This window comes from Emydura macquarii, unplaced genomic scaffold (assembly GCF_026122565.2).
Source record: "Emydura macquarii macquarii isolate MOO-44397 ecotype Brisbane River unplaced genomic scaffold, CSIRO-AGI_Emac_v2 contig_2768, whole genome shotgun sequence".
NCBI classification, from domain to species: domain Eukaryota; kingdom Metazoa; phylum Chordata; order Testudines; family Chelidae; genus Emydura; species Emydura macquarii.
In genome coordinates this window covers 30,912,509-30,929,056 of record NW_027132905.1, presented here as the reverse complement: position 1 = coordinate 30,929,056, position 16,548 = coordinate 30,912,509, and the positions used below count along the sequence as shown (strand labels likewise).

Genomic DNA, 16,548 nt, shown 5'->3' with positions numbered 1-16,548 from the left:
GCAAGGTTGCGGCAGCCCTAAGCCTGGGGCACTGATGAAACCATCATCAATCTTGAGGCTCGAGGGCGGCCAGTGCAGCCGGGGGAGAGACGCACTTGGCGCTGTTCCAGTGAGGCACCGCGTCAGGGCTGGGGAACTTGGGGGGACGCAGTACGAGAGAGAGGGAGAAGGGTCCCAGGCTAGCAAGGGAAGCAGGTGGGCTAGAGATGCCGAGTCTCAAGCCCCTCTCCCTATAACCGTACTGTAGCTGTTTGATGCAGGGAGCCCCACAAACCGGCTTGAAGCCAAAAGCTCCCCCAACGTCTTGTGCCAAGAGGTCGCTAACTATGAAGGCACATTCAGAATATCCCGAACACAAAGAAGTTTCCCTTGGCACTAGTGTCCCGAAACCGCTGCCAGGGCTCTGCTCAACACGATACCGGAAGACAGGATCCAAAGGGGGGGCCTTCCCACTCGCAACACCACTATGTCCCCCCGCCCTGCCCCGCCCCGCCCAGCCCGTTAGCGAACAAAGCCCTCCTGGACTCAGGGTTTCCAGACCCCCTCCCCACCGCCGTTCCTGGCGCTTTTGTAGCTTTCTTTTTATGTAGGGCAGGTCCAAGACAACTCTCCAGCCCTCACACCTAATTAGAGATAAAAGGAATCACCTGCTGTTCCACCTTCCCTAGAGAAGACAGAAAGCACTCAGCATCGCTCCCAGCTCTCACACTGTAGCTATACTCCTGCTCATCTGGCCTTAGAGAAGGACCGACCACGCCCGGCACCTGTTTCTACTTTGCCCGGTAAACAAGGCATCAGCCCCACGGCCTCCTCGCACACCAGTTTAAGGATCCTTTACAATCCCAATTAGGTCAAGCCAACAAATCCTTTTAGCGTTTAATTGGCTGATCGGTAAAACTCGAACCATTCCCCGCTTGCTATGGCCATAACGCGGCCTTCTCCAGTTACCACCACTCCAGCTTTTCCCGTAGGCTTGCGAAAGGGACTCGGGGCTGCCATCGTCGAAAGTACCTTGCTTTCCTGGAAGCAACGCGACTAGAGGGAGAACCGTGACAGACTCAGGTATTTCGTGTTTGGGCCGGTGTTACTCTTGGGGTTGAATTCTACCCCACAAATACTGCCCGGGGCTGTTCACGCCTCCACACATGTTCAGGCTGCACTCGAGTCGGATGCGTAATCGCTGTTGCCAGTTGTTCTTTGGGGTTTATTTACACGGGAGCATGGACGGGTTTGGTTTCCTCCAACCTCGTTTTGCAAATGGGCAAAAAATAAAATCAACATTTTAAAAACTCAACTAAAATCTCTTCCTTTCGTCTTTTTCAAATTAAAAAGTGTCCTTCTGTCTGGGCTTCCCTTCCCCTCGGTGCACGACCTACTGCTCCCTTCAGTCTGCTCCCCATTTTTGTCCTCCTTGCCTGTGTGCACGCTCCCCTCCCCCATGCAATCACGGTGTCTTGTCGCTCCATATTCTACTGAGTAGCAATCTCTCTCTGCTTTTCCAAGGGTTTTCCTCCCTTAGCTGTCTCCCCCTCTCGTGGCTTCCCTTTGTTCTCTCTCTTCCTCCTCCTTTTGCTGCTCTTTTCTCTTTACTTATTTTTGCTCTATTTTCTATTCCTTTAGGCTTCTCCTCCCCTGGCTAATAGAGCACCCGCGAACCCGAGGGATGGCTCTGTCTCCCCTGGGGACCCTCCTTCCCCGCTACCTATCGCATCCCCTTGTGGCCTCCCTGCTGTTTCTCCTTCCACGTTCCTTGCTCTCCTCCTCCCGGCATTTCTTGGGGCTGCCACGTCTCTATTTTTGGTGGGGTCTGGTTACTTCACCTCCTTTCCACTGGTGGTTCTGCGCCCTTGGTCCCCAGTAAACTCCCCCTTCTCATTCTACGGTGCTTCCTGATGGTTCACCTACCCGGTTCCTTGGCGGTGTCCCTCCCTCTGCCTAGTGGTTTCCCCTTTCCCTCCGTTGCTTGGTGGCTCTCCTCTCTGTCCTTCCTATTAATGATGGTTCCTCTCTCTGCTGTTGCCTAATTGCTGCTGCTTGGTGGTTCGCAACCCCGTTTCCTGCTGCCACCCCATATCTATTTTCCCTGTGTCTCGGGGGGTCTACAGGGATTTGTGCAATGGAGAACACGAGGGCAAGGGAGTAGTAGAAGACTCTCTGGCGCAGTGGGGAAAGCGGGAGTGTTGGCTGGTGATAGGAGTCTGCACAGCGCAGTGAAGGGAGTCCAGAAGCAGAGACCCCGGGGAAATGAGGGTCTGATTTCATAGCTGGGGCACAGTGGGCAAGATAAGGGTGGGGCACAGTGGAGGGGGTCAGGGCTCCACTGGGGGCTCTGGAACTGCTACGGATGGCGGGAGGCTCCATGGTAGTGAATGAAGAGGGAGTGCTGGCATATTGAAGTGTGAATGGAGTTTTCACAGCACAAGAGACAACGGTGCAGAGATGAGGAGATGGAGAGTAGTACAAATGCTGGTTTGGTCCTGGAGTTAGCCCATGTGTTAGGTTGATGCACTTGTATGTCACCTGTAAAGTTCAAATTTTGACTGAGTCACAAATGGAAATGATGTGGCTTCATCCTGTTCCATCGTGGTTTGTCTGTACCACAGAACTATTGTGCAGCTGGGAGCCTATTTCTGGGAGAGGAGGCCCAGGACTAGAATAGCAGGAAGGGTGCAGATCAGGACTGAAGAGCATTGGCAGAGCTATGTGGTGGTCCTAGGACTGAGGCAGCAGTTATTCCAGGTCGGAATTGATGTGCCCAGGCAGATCTGTGTAAATTGGAATAGCAGGGTTGCTGCAGGTCAGCACTGATGTGCATTGGCAGAGTTGTGTGAGGGACCAGGGTTGGAAATAGCAGGGGTGCTGCAGGTTAGGATTGAGATGCCTTGGCAAAGCTGCATGGGAGCTGCTTCTCCAGCTGCCTGCTGGCATTCAGCCTTGCCTGACCTATGTTGTTGTTCCACTTCCATGCACACCAAATGTATACATTTATTTCTTTCAACAAACCACTCAGACTCACAGAGGAATTTAAACAAAAGCTGACTATTTATGCCTGTATTGAACTTTCTAATATGGATATAAAATCCACCATCCACACAAACTGTGTGTGTCTGACTCTATTTTTTTCATCAAAATGTCAGCAGTTTAAAGCTTGACACTTGCCTGAAAGGCAGATACCGCCACAGGGAGCACATATATGGAGATTAGAAAGGGCACTGCTTGTTTGTGAGACCCACAATATTGCTATTAATTTGGTGACTCATTTGCAGGTTGCATTTGTATAATCAAATGATAAGCAGGTCATTTCCCTCTGGTGAGGGCTGGTTTTGCTAAGTGGATATGTTACGTGAAGTAGGTGCCTCTGTGAGTTATTCACCCATCTTTGGCTCCCTGGATTAAATTGGTAAAATAAACAGCAGCGCCTTTAGGGGAATAAGGTGACTGTGTCAATGAGGAATTTTTATTTATTAACTCTCATAGGGCAGACTGCTTGCCTCCATGTGCTGGGATGCAAAATATGAAAGGCATGCTCATCAGACAATGCTAGCAGCACTAGTGCTAAGAGCCAAAGTCTATAATAACCCATGCTAGTCAGGGATGAAAGGCAGAAATGAAATGCAATCAAGTGAAAAAGCAAATAAATATGCCTTCTATTGTGCCCTGAAGGGTCCCAAGCACAGGCTCTGGCAGACCTGCCAAGGGGAATGGGTTTGAAAGGCAGGATGGCCCCCTCCTGGAGAGTTCATTTCCAGTTACTTACAGCAAAAAGGATCAGCTGATCTCAGCTGCCACAATGGGGCAGAATCTGTAAGTCATCTCTCAGGGAGTTGCGTCCTTGACAAATCAGAGCCCTGACGATGGTGATTAATACCTTGAATTGCACTCAGGAGCAAGCAGGGAAGCGATGCAGAGATCTGAGCTATGGCATTAAGGGCCACACTTTCAAGAGAACTCCGTTCCTATTTAGGTACCACAATAAGTGGCCCAGTTTTCAGGTGAGCTCTTTGGCTGCATCTTGGATGCTGAGCTCTTTTGAAAGCCTGGCCTTAATCACCGGGTGAGCTGCAGGGTGTTGAGCACTAGAAAATCTGATCCCACAGACTTGATCCTGCAAGGCGCTGAACAACTGGAGCCGCTCAGCAGCCTTAGCTCTGATTACTAAGCACTCATGTTACCCAAATAACAAATATTACAGGATCTTATTAGGGGATAAGGCAACAAGCCGCATTTATTGTGAACACAGAAACTTCTGTAGATAGTATCCAAGAAAAGAAAAGTATCAACACTGTAATAACATTAATATTGTGCTCTCCTTAGTGAAATAGCATTAATAATAATGTAAACACTAGGAAAACAGTATTAACATTATATCAATACTACAAATTACAGAGATATGTTTCAATTGATGCTTTCATTCACATTCACACACACTGACAGACACACACAGATAGAGACAGACAAACCATACATAGGGATCTTCCAGATGTCATAGTTACCAGCTTCTTGGTGCTCATGATAGTCACTGGCCAGGTGACTAGAGCATGAGGATGAGGAGCAAGGAGTACCGATGCACACTCAGGACCCCCAGAAGTTGTTCAGCACCTTGCAGAATTGAGTCCTATATATCCATTGTTGTCTGCTTCCTCTCTGAAGCTTCCAGGTGGTCTTTGAGAGAAGCCATGTGTAAAACAAAACACAGTAGTCCAGATTGCAGGGGCAGAGAGGTGGATGACTGCTACAAGGTCCACATTAAAAAGGACAAGTTGCATCTTCTTGGCCAGCATAGGTGGGAAGTTGCACTACAAGACCCCCACTGCCTTGGAATTCAGGAGCAGCGATGGCTCCAATAGGACTCTGAGGCACCCACCTCTCTCAACAACACCTGAGGCAAATCTTCAGTAGATGTCTTCTACCCCTTCAGCCATCCACTCCTACCAGGTGACATGAGGTCAATTCCCCCTCAGCTTCCACCTGACCTAGAAGCAGCAGTTTCTTCTGTTTGCTCATAAAATGCAGGTTCTATTCCCTGCCAGAGAAGCAGCAGTTTCCATTCCTGTCCCTGGAGGAAGGGTTTTGATTCTTAGACCAGGGGTTCAGAGTTCCACTGCTGGCCCCTTCTGTTGAACAGCTCTCTCCCTGCTTTTTAGTGTTCCCCCTCTTCAGTGTGCCCATACAACTGCTTCTTGCCCAGTGAAGTGAGTATTGTACATCCCCAGGCAGAAGGCAGTGATTCTGAAAAGGATTTAGGGATCATAATGGAAAAGCAACACAACAGGAGCTTCCAGGGTGATGCTGTAGCAAAAAGGACCAATGTGATTTTTGGATGTGTATATATACAGGGGACTAGTGAGTTGGGGAGGTGGTTTTACCTCTGCATATGGCATTGGTGAGACTGATACTGCAATATTGCATCCAATTCTTGTGTTCACGTTTTAAAAAAGATGTTGGAAAATTTGAGACAGTACAAAGAAGAGTCACAAAAATGATTTGAGGGCTGGAGAAAATGCCTTCTAGTGGCCCGAGCTACACTAAAAAACTAGGCTGACCCACCTACATTGCTCAGGGGTATGAAAAATCCACACCCCTGAGTGACATAGTTAAATTGATCTAACCCATCATGTAGATAGTGCTAGACCAATAGATGAATTCTTCCATTAAGCTAGCTACCATCTCTCAGCTACCACCCCTCCGGTCAGCATAGGTAACATCTAAACTGAATCACTACAGCAGTCCAGCTGTGCCTCTGTAGGATTTCAAGTGTAGATAAGCTCAGTGAGAGACAAGAATTCAATCAGTTTAGCTTATCAAAAAGAAGATTGAGAGGTGATTTGATAATGTGTAATTTCCTTCACAAGGAAAAAATGCTGGATAACTAAAGGGGTCTTCAATTTAGAGGAGGAAGGCAGAACAAGAACCACTGGCTGAAAGCTGAAGCCAGACAAATTCAAATGAGAAACTAGTCACAATTTTTTAACAGTGAGAGTGACTAACCATGCCTATATATATCTTAATTCTTTGGGGACCATGTGACAATTAAAGAAAATAACAGAGACATTGCAAAGGAACTTTTAAACACAAACACACACACTTTACTCTTAGAAAGCATAAGAGAGGTACAGATCTATGGAAACACAACAAACACCTGAATCTAAACCCCTCTTTCCAGTGCCCTCACCACTCTCAAGAGTCTTTGAGACTTTGGGAGGTGTCCTTGGGAGGTGCGGGTCCCTCCTGCCCCCTCTTTGTGGCTGAATCTTTTGCTGCTGTTAGTGGAATGGCCTTATTGATCAGAGGTAATGTCTTCTTACAAAACAGTCTGCCATGCCTTCTCACATGACCAGTGAGAGAAAAATGGCAGTTCTTCCAATCACATGCTCAGGCTGGGGTGAAAGGAGTGGCATGAGGGGATTACAGCACCTGCACATACAAGTTTCTGACACCTTTTCCTGCTTGAGGGGATCTTCCATTCTCTTACCCCTGAGTAGGAGTGCTGGTAGAAGGTTTTAGTGATCCTCACTGTCCCATCAGGGTAGAGCTATTCAGTTGCTGATGGCCCTTGCTGGCCCTGTTTCCAATTCACTCATGTGGTCTGTCTTCTGCTATCAAATGTAAGTTTTAATCCACACTAAGGATTATACTCACTAGAGGATTGCACACTCCATTGTTTCTATAGGCCAAGTTCATTGCATACACCGGGGGGCTCCTTGCATTTGTTCATCCGGCCTACAAGACCTGGTGTCATGTCAGACCCTCATGTCAGGGGCTCTGGGTCCTTCATTCCTACTCCACAAACCCCAGGGGCTTGTGTGCTATCCCATGCCCTCCTCTGACACATGCCAGGGCTCTTGAGTCCACCATTCTCCCCTCACCCAATAACACCCTCTCCCTATACCAGGGACTCCATGTGCCCCCCATTGCCCACTCTTTGTACCAAGGTCCCCCATTTTCCCCCATGCCAGGGATTCTATGATACTGGCAGACCAGGTGCCAGCTCATGCCAAAGTTCCCTTGACTCCATGGAATATTGATTCCAGTTATGCATTTGTCAATCTGGTTCACCTATGTTGTGTGTTATCACTCTAATACCTGTTTTGATAATACTGTGTTTAGACTTTATTGAATGCATCTGAGTTGCTAACTGCAGTAATCTCACTTATAACATCTGTATCCCATATTGTAAAGCAGTGGTTCCCAACCCGTGGCCTGCGGGTCTTTGAAAGTGGCCCGCCACTCCCCTCCTGCTGGCTGCAGAAGGGAGCCACTGCCTAGGGGCCCAGGTGGAATGCAGCCTCCTTGCTAAACTCATTCTGTATGGCTGCAGTGGGGAGGAGGGCAGTCAGGACTCACCATGCTTGGGGAGGGGCAGGACTCTCAAAATCAGTGCCTTCCAGTTTGAACTGCACTTGGCCTGGCAGCTAAGTCACTGTGGATGGCCTGCTAAGTGCTTCAGTGTGTAGTGACAGTCACTCATCTACACTAGTGCTTTGTGAGTGTGTGACATAATGTGAGTAATTTGTAGGTGTAAAATAGTGAATGTAAAAATGAGCACAGTAATATCAAAATGTTTACTTTAAATATATAGTGATATGTAGTCTTTTATGGTATATACATCAATACATTTTAGAAGTTGATAGACTGGTTGCCCTTCAGGGTCATAAAAATGAATTAGTGGCCCTCGAGCAGAAAAGGTTGGGAACCCCTGCTGTAAAGTAATGTTTGAGTAATTGTATTGTGAGCCTCTGTGACTGTGTAAATCATCCAACAGGAGAGAGACATTAACTAGTATGAAGTACTAATCTCCAACAGAAGGTGTTTTGTCCTGCCCAACAGAAAAGGTCTATTGACACCAGATGGACTATTGTGGGATGATAGAGAACAAAAGACATCTGTTGTTTTGCCAGCTCTTCTCCCTCCATAGAGATGAGTTATGCAAGTGGATTCCTCCCATCAGCTGAGTTTGCAGCTGAAGCTGCTGTATGTATCTCTATGCTACTTGGACTTGTGGGTTACCAGGCATAAGCAAGAGATCCCAGTGCTTAACCTGGTTTAGCCCTCAAGGACATATAGAGCTCGCTTATTATAGAAGCACAGGTTGGTATTCATGCTCTTGAGTCACTGCAGGCAGCTTGACACCGCCTCTCTATATAGCAAATTCCCTAATTTTTCTCCCCATACCAGGAGTTTTGTGTGCCCCCTTTTTATCCCTCATTCCTGCTTTCTCCCCCACCATTATTATTGGTCATCTTTCCATCTGGGAGATAAATCATTCAGGCTAACAACATTTTAAATTCTATTGGGAGGATGAGTAGAGCTGAGAGGGGGTGGTGTTATGCTGGAAGGAGTTAATGGCAGCCATCAACCCGTTCTTTGATCTAGAGACAATTACAGATGAGTGTAAGATCTTGCTTCACTCATCCAATAAATAGAGTTCATAAAATCGAATGGAATTTATAAATTCCCATAGACAGATCCCCAAACTGTCACAGAAGAAGAGAGAGACAAAAGTGAGAGAAAGGGATGGTGAAAGTGAGGGGAAGAAAGTGATGGGGAAGAGACACGGAAAGCCAATAGAAAAATGGAAAGAGAATATGCTTAGAGAAAAGAGAATCTATTTGAGAGAAGAGAAGAAGCTGAAGAGAAGCAGCGTGTGAAGAAAGGATGGAAGAGGGATGAAGCTAAGGGGGGGAGGGGAACTGATGATTTTTTTTTTTTTTTTTAAGTATACAACGTAAGCATGTAGATTGAGGCAAAGAGGATCGAGAGAGAGAATGTGATGTACAAAGAGCAGGAAAGAAGTGGAGTGAGAAGTGAAGATGGGGTAGGGGGGAAGCCCCCCTCTCCCTGCCCCCACCATCCTGTCTGTTTGCTGTATCCCCCATATTGTCTCTTATCTTACAGTTCGATTATAAGATCTTTGTGGCAGGGTCCATCTTTATGAGAGTGTACAGCGCCTAGAACAATGGGACCCAGATCCTTGCCTGGGGTCTCTATGTACTATTATATTTATTAAAATTGTACCTAAACACAATGGAAAGAGGTACCCTATTTTTAAAAAGATTTTAGTGTACATCTGACATCAAAAACTGTAGTTAGTCCCATTTTCAGCTGCTCAAAACTTTCAGAAACAATCAGCTTTCAGACTGAAAATGGTCTCTGATTAAAGATGATTTTTAGTTTACTTTGAGCAACAAATACTCATTCCATTTGACCATATGCCCCAGCACATGATCAGTAGAAAAGTCCATTCTACTTTGAGTCACAGCACACCTGTGTTTAACACTGTATGTGTGCACATAAATATTTACCTGTCAAGTAAAAGGCCTAATGTACTGGGCTCCTCTGAACCTGCCAGCACTTCCAATTCCTGGAGCTCATCTCTAGCATATATTTCCTTCTCCTTCTGCCTCCCAAATGGCCCCTGAGCCTGGCTGAGCAAGCTTAAGGCTGGGAGTCAGAAGCAACCAATATTTATTCCCACTTCTGCCAGTAACTAGCCTTATAATATTTTCCACTTTTCAAATTTGTAATATTCACAGGCCTCACAGCATCTCCATGAGGTAGAAAAATATCATATCCCCTCTTTAAAGATGAGGGGCCTGGATCCACAGTGGGATTTAAGAGCTCAAAACCCAGATTTAGGCACTATTGTGATCCACAAAACCCCTGCTCAGTTGCCATCTAACCCTATAGGCATCTACATTTTTGCTGCAGAAAGTCCCCTGTGTGAGCCTAAATTTCTGCCTCTGGACCTGCGTGTTGCTGACTCAGATGGGCACCTGGATGCCTACCTGGCACCTAAGCCACTGTGTGGTCTTCAAACCAGGTGAAGGGAGGCATTGCCTGCCTAACGCCCCAGGGGGCCTGATCAGAGCATGCCTACTCCACATCAAATGGCCAGGGAGGGTAAGGAAAGGAGGCCCTCCCTTTAGCAGAGTGCTTAGGGAACTCCTCCAGGATGTGGGAAGCCCTGGTTCCATTTCCCTTGCTCTGCCTGATGAGATCAAGGAATTAGGAGGATTTCCCACTTCTCAGCTGAGTGCCCTAACTGCTGGATTATGGGATTTTCTGTTATAGGGCTCTCTCACGTGCTCCTGTGGAAGCCATTCCCACTTTGGATAAATAATTAAATATGCACCAGGCTAGAAAGCATGTGAGTGACTCTATGGCCCAGTGGCTAGGGCCATCACTTGAGAATGGGGAGACCCATGTTCAACTCCCTTCTCTTCATCAAACCAGGTGCCTAACTCCCTGAATGGGGCTTAGGACATCCTCCTCTTATCAGCACCTGCTAGTTTATGCAGCTCCCCACCTAGAATGCTGGTTTTTGTGGATCCCATTCTCAGGTGCTTCTCTCTCTCCCCATACATCGGTGTAGGAAGCCTTGGCACCTGACCCAGGGTTTGTGGCACCTAAACGTTAGGCTTTGCACACCTAAGTCCCTTTGCAGAACTGGGCTGGGGTTATGGAGTCATGAAAGATTACACAGCGAGTAGCATGGTTGGCCTTGGAGTGAGGTCTCCTCTCAGCTAGCTACACATCTTATCTGCTTGCAATAAGCTCCAAATACATTGTTAAATCACAGTGTCTTCGTTTTCCAATTTGTAAAATTGGGGTAATGCTTACCCAGACTCGTATGGCATTTTGAGGGCACGAGGTGCCAACACGCTACATAAAGCAGCCAGTGTCTCCCACTATAGTCAGGCTTTACAGACTAGGGTCTAATTTAGCAGGGTGTTACTCCAGCTGTACACTGGTATAGCTCCCCTGAAATCAATGGACTCACACTAGTGTTAAACTAGTGATACCCTGGTGAATTAGGCCCACAGAGTTGAAGTACTCTGCCCAGTGGGCTATGCAGGCTAGATGAGCAGGCAGCAATTGCAATGTCTGCAAAGCTGGTTTACCTACCTCACAGGGGGACTCTGCTTCATTAGTTAATATTTGTACAGCACTTCATAAGCACAGAGCATTTTATAACTATGGTTATTATAGCCCTGCTGTAGCTGGGAGGAGCAGAGAGAAGCACCGCACAAGAAGAACACAATTTCTTCACTTCTCTGCATCTAAGGCCTTCCACAGGGAGGGGAGTAGGAGAGTCTCATGGTATGCAAGAATGTAAATAGCAGTGGCTGAGGGAAGAGAAATGTTTGATGGAAGCATTTTCTGCATAGAGAGAAGCTGATCTTGAAAAGAAAATGAAAGAGAAAGTAGAACAGCAACAGAACATCATTAGAGCTCCTAGGTGCTATGGTAATGCAAATAACAAATAAATCCCACCAAGCTGTCTTTTGGATTTGCACACTCCCGGCAACCACAGCCAACAACATGGAGGAGCCACCGTTTAAAGGGTTTCTCTTGCTTGCACTTTCACTCATCAATGAGCAGAGCATCCATGAGACAGTGGTGGACATTCCCGCCACATTTTCTGACTCATAGATTTTTAAGATCAGAAGGGACCAGCGTGATCATGTAGTCTGACCTCCTGCACAGCACAGGCCACCAAACCTCACTTACCCACTCCTGCAATAGACCCCTGTCTGTCTGTCTGAGCTACTGAAGTCCTCAAATCAGGGTTTAAAGACTTCAAAGTTACAGAGAATTCACCATTTACCCTAGTTTAAACCTGCAACTGACCCATCCCCCACACTGCAGATGAAGGCAAAAAAAAACAAAAAAAAAAACAGGGTCTCTGTCAATCTGGCCCAGGGGGAAATTCCTTCCTGACCCCAAATCTGTCAGACCCCGTGGGCAAGACCCATCAGGCAGATACCAGGGAAAGAATTATCTCCAGTAACTCAGAGGCCTCCCTACCTAGTGTCCCATCTTCAGCCATTGGGGATATTTGCTACTGGCAGTTGCTGATGGGCTACATTCCTTCATAGGTAGTCCCATCATACCATCCCCTCAATAAGCTTATCCAGCTCAATCTTGAAGCCAGTTACTTTTTTTGCTCCTACTGCTCCCCTAAAAATACACTTGGAGGAGGAGGAGGGCAACAATACAGACATCATAGACTCAAACTGGCTTATGCTGATTGCTACTCTCAATACAGCTGTTGCTGCCCTCCATAGCAGGGCCACAAGTACAGGCTGGTGGGATCATGTTGCCATGCAGACTGGGGATGACCAGCTGTGGGTCCAGAATTTTGCATGAAGAAAGCTACATTTCTGGAGCTTTGTGAACAGCTTGCCCCACTAAGGACTTTTTAGTGTTGGTGGCCATAGCTAAGTTTCACTCTGTTTGCAGCTCAGCAGTCAGAATAAAATGGAAGGATTAAACACTGAGCAACTGTACTTGAACTAGGACTGTGGCTTCCATTTGCGAGGAGTCAATTGGCCAGTCTTGGATTAGAAAAAACTAAGAACACCACCCCATTGGATTGTGAGATAGCATTAATGGCCTGTCAGGACCCATGTCTGGGGGGCCCAGGCCTTAAGCTTTGTTCACAACGCAAAACAATGGAGTTTGGACCCGAGTCCCAGCAGGCCCTGGGCTCAGACCCTCCATTCCTGCTGGCTTTTGGGGGCTGGGCCTGAATCAGATAGAATTTGTGTGTAGACAGAAGGTGGGGGGTTGAGCTCAAGCCTGAATCTGAGCCTGGGCTTTTATGTTGCACTGGAGGCATACCCCTTGTGTGCTATGTGTAGACATTAAAGAGTCTATGATGTATCTTATAAGTGTAAAAATCTACCCAGTGGTTCCTGTTACTGTTGCGCAGTGTCTTACTTGACAGTTATCTGCTACCCTTTCCATCCCCACCCCCAGAGGCTGCTGCAAGTCTGTATTGGTGGCTTTCTGATAAACAGTAGATGCTCCATTAGTGGGACAAAGTAAATCAGGATGGCTGTTTTACAGGGATGTCTGCCATGAAAGTGATTCAGCCTGATAGTGAATAGCAATAACTAGTGCTTAATTGGGACAGGATTAGCATATGTTCTGCCTAAGGGGAAGGAACATAACTAGCATCAAGTAGTTAAACCTTGAGTCAGTGGGTGTTAAACACGTGTGAAATACTAAACTCATTTTTTAATACAGAAATTGCCAAATAAAGATTGAGGTATATTCTCTTGGCTATCTGGAGGCTTATTCCATGGGCAGTGGGGTTTGGGGGACCTTGATCAAGGCCAGTATAGTTTAGGAGGCATTGAGCTACACAGGCCCAGATCCACAAAGGTATTTAGGCACCTAACTCACATGGGATCTCGGCACCTAACAGAGCCAGCACTAGTAATAAGCAGATGAAGCAATTGCTTAGGGCAGCTCAAGGGACCCCCTATTTGCTTTTCTAGTATGTGCTGAGGGGGGAATAGTCCTGCTTAGGGCCCCCAATGGGCTCACACCACCTCTGGTACCTAAATACCTTTGCCGAGCTAGGCCATAGTTCCACATTATGGGATTCTTTTGCCTAACAAGTCAGAATGATAACTCTCACCTCCTGCAGGACAAAACACAATTATTATTTGTATTGTGGTAGCACCCATGGCCCTAATCAGGGCCCTATACAGGCTAGGCATTCTGTATACATACAACACAAAGAAAATCCCTGCCCCAAAGGATTTACAGTTAAACTATAAAATTAGACACACAAGGTGGTTACAACAAACAGATGTAGAAGCACAAGGTAACAGTGAAGCGGTTTTGATTAGTGTAATAAGCAGCCAGCACAGCAGTTGTCTCACCCTTGTCAAGTGTTGTGTAGCGCTTCTCATCACCTGGGCTTTCCCACAGCAGCAATATTAATAATATTCACTATGCCCTCTCATGTGGAAGAAAAGTGAGGAGAATCAACCAGCAGCAGTGATTAGACCACAGAGCAGCTCTATGTAATTCTGTAAGGCACTCAGCTATCATGGTTCTGAGGCTAGAATAAGTGCTGGGATAGATGGCTTAGATGAACTGGAGAAAAAGCAGATTTTTTTTTTTTTTTTTTTGCATAGGTTGACATAAAAACCTTTGTGCTTTTCCAAGTGCTCTTATAAATATTTCATTGCATTAAACACTAAGAGAATCCCTACAGCTGGTCACATCCTGAAGCCCAGAATCCTTTCTCGGGCAAAGCTAATGGCAGCTCTGCCTGAGCAAGGGCTACAGGACTGGGGCTGCTAAAATATTTGCACAACTCCCAAGAGATTGAGAGGGTACTTGGTCATTACCCCTGCTTAGTACAACACACCTTCCTTCAATGCAGTTTCCTTTTTGCCTGGGGCTCCAGCTGCGCCCACTGCACATTCTCTTACAGAGCTGAGACAAGGTGGGTGAGGGAATATCCTTTATTGGACCAACTTCTGTTGGCTACAATATTACTATACAGATTCAAGTACCACTCCATCTCATGTTCTCAGGCTCAATCCCTGATCATAACCAGCTCCTCTGAGGGTGGAGGCCCCACAGAGGTGGTTACTCTGACTCAGGGCTCCTGCTGGCCTCCTGGGAGGTAAAAGATAGGGCAGCACCTGCAAGACGTGAAATCCCAGCACTGTTTGTTCACCCAGAGCATTTGCACAGTAACCACCAAACTAGAGCCAGCTAGGAAACGAGGTGCCGGTGAAGAGAAGCACCCAGCCTGCTCCAGGAAAACTCCATGCAGATAGGCTGCAGGATGGAGAGGGCAAGAGGTAGGGCTAGGAGCCCAGCTGCCCCACCATGTCCGAATCTAAGCTGGTTGGAGAGGTCCACTGAAAGGCTGCCCTCAAACCACAGGAGAAGTGGGGTGGGGAGGGGTCAGTGATGGCAGGGGGCCTCCCAGCCCATCACTCCATAGCCTGCTACTCCTGCTTGATACAGTCTGGCTCCCTTAGGGGTGGCTAGTGCTGCACAAAGCTTTAGGGAAGAGTGGGGAGCGGCCCCCCCCCAGCATTGCAGGAGGTGACCATGCATTGTGTACGGCGATGTGGGGGGAGGGAGTATATCCAGTCCTGTGCTAGAGCTAAACCTGGAAGCCAGAATTTCCCATCTTGTAGGCAAGGCTGCCCTGAGACTATCACCCCAACAGGGAATGCAGCCTGACAGGGAAAGGTTTAATACTCCACGGGGAGGGGGGAATGGGATGTGGAGAGGGGAGCAGGGGGTTAATGCTCTGTGCTTGGAGGGAGGGAAATGAAGGCTTAATACTCAGTGCCTGGCAGAGAGGGGAGCACAGGGTTAATGCTCAGTGCAGTGGACTATTATCCGTTTTTTTTTGCTAAATATTATTTCCTCCCATGAAACTGGCTTTTCATCCTTGGCTGGAGGCAGCTCCTGCTGCTGGGAATCCAGCACAAGCCTGTATCTCTGCCACTGCACACTCCACTGCTCCCAGCAAGTAACCAAGACAAAGAGCCTCTCCCTTGAGAGCACAGCCCCGGCGTTGGGATTGAGGAAGCAGGCCGAGATACTGGCATGTGTAGGCGGAAGCTTAGGCCCAGCAGAGGCAGATGGCCTCAGGCTTGAGTTTAGGTAAAAGGCTTAATGCAGAAGGGGGAAGAAATCATGCAAATGAAAAAACAGCTTCCCCCACTCCTGACCCTACCAAGGGATTTTCCTCTTCTCTAGGGCAGCTTGGAGACTGATTTATATCCATTCCTGCTAGTGAAGTAGGACGCACACACCTGAAGATATCCAGGTACAGTGACACTGGAGCCCAGCTCTCACCATAATCTGCTAATATCCCTGGCCTAGTAATCCTTTACTGGCCATGTATGCAAGTGCTCTCAAACTGAGTGAAGAACTCACCTAGACCTGAGTTGTCTTGTGCTAACCTGAGACAAGATGGGTGAAGTAGTATCTTTAATCAGACTAACCAGAGCTCGGTCCCAACCCTGTTCCATTGCACTGCCAACTATTCCTTCGGAGATTATGCCTCCCTGCTTGCCTGCCCCAGTGAGCAAGGGCTGTGTGTCTTGGGGGCAGGGAACCTACAACATAATCACTATGCAGATATTAATTAGTTAATCCTTATAGCAGCATATGCTCTTTTTACATAAAGGGAAATGGAGGCACCTACCAGTTTAGTCTTCTCTCAAGGTCATGAAGCAAATCAAGAACAGAGCCAGCACCAAGACATAGGAGGTCTGCTCTGGTGCCCAACTCTTTATCCATGACCCACTGGACCATGCTGTTTTTCATCAGCACTAACCAAAATTAACTAGTTCAGTCTGAAGTCATGAGCTGTTTTGCAAATATCTGAGCAAAGAATGGAAGGGTCTTAGCTGGCTGCAAAGCCATTTCCCAGGATAAAATAGCTGATGTAAAAATCTCATCTAAAACATCCTAAACTTTTAAGTTGCATGAAACAGCGATATGGTAGCATAATCCCTTTTCCCCCTGCCCAACAGGCACAGAGGATACAATCACAGACTTCCTTTCCCTCTCTCATTTAAATGTAGTTTTGTACTTTGGTTTGAACAGGGACAGGTACGTGGCTGGAATGAAATTCATTTTTTCACTTTGTGCACTGAGGATGTTCCTGAGCCACAGTAATAGGATTTTTGAGTTTCAGGGGTCAAATCACCAAGGACAGTTGTATCTCGGCTGGCAATGCTACTGGCTGTATATCATTTCAATAACATCTTC

At 47.1% G+C, this 16,548-nt stretch overlaps 1 long non-coding RNA gene across 1 annotated transcript in view; it reads left to right on the top strand.

Moving 5' to 3' along the window:
• Positions 1-927: 927 nt before the first annotated feature.
• LOC137165597 (uncharacterized) overlaps positions 928-16,548 on the top strand; it is a 17,974-nt gene continuing 2,353 nt past the window's right edge. The window contains exons 1-2 of the long non-coding RNA XR_010923428.1: positions 928-1,062; positions 15,529-15,598. This is a non-coding gene — a long non-coding RNA (uncharacterized lncRNA). The remainder of the gene's footprint in view (positions 1,063-15,528; positions 15,599-16,548) is intronic.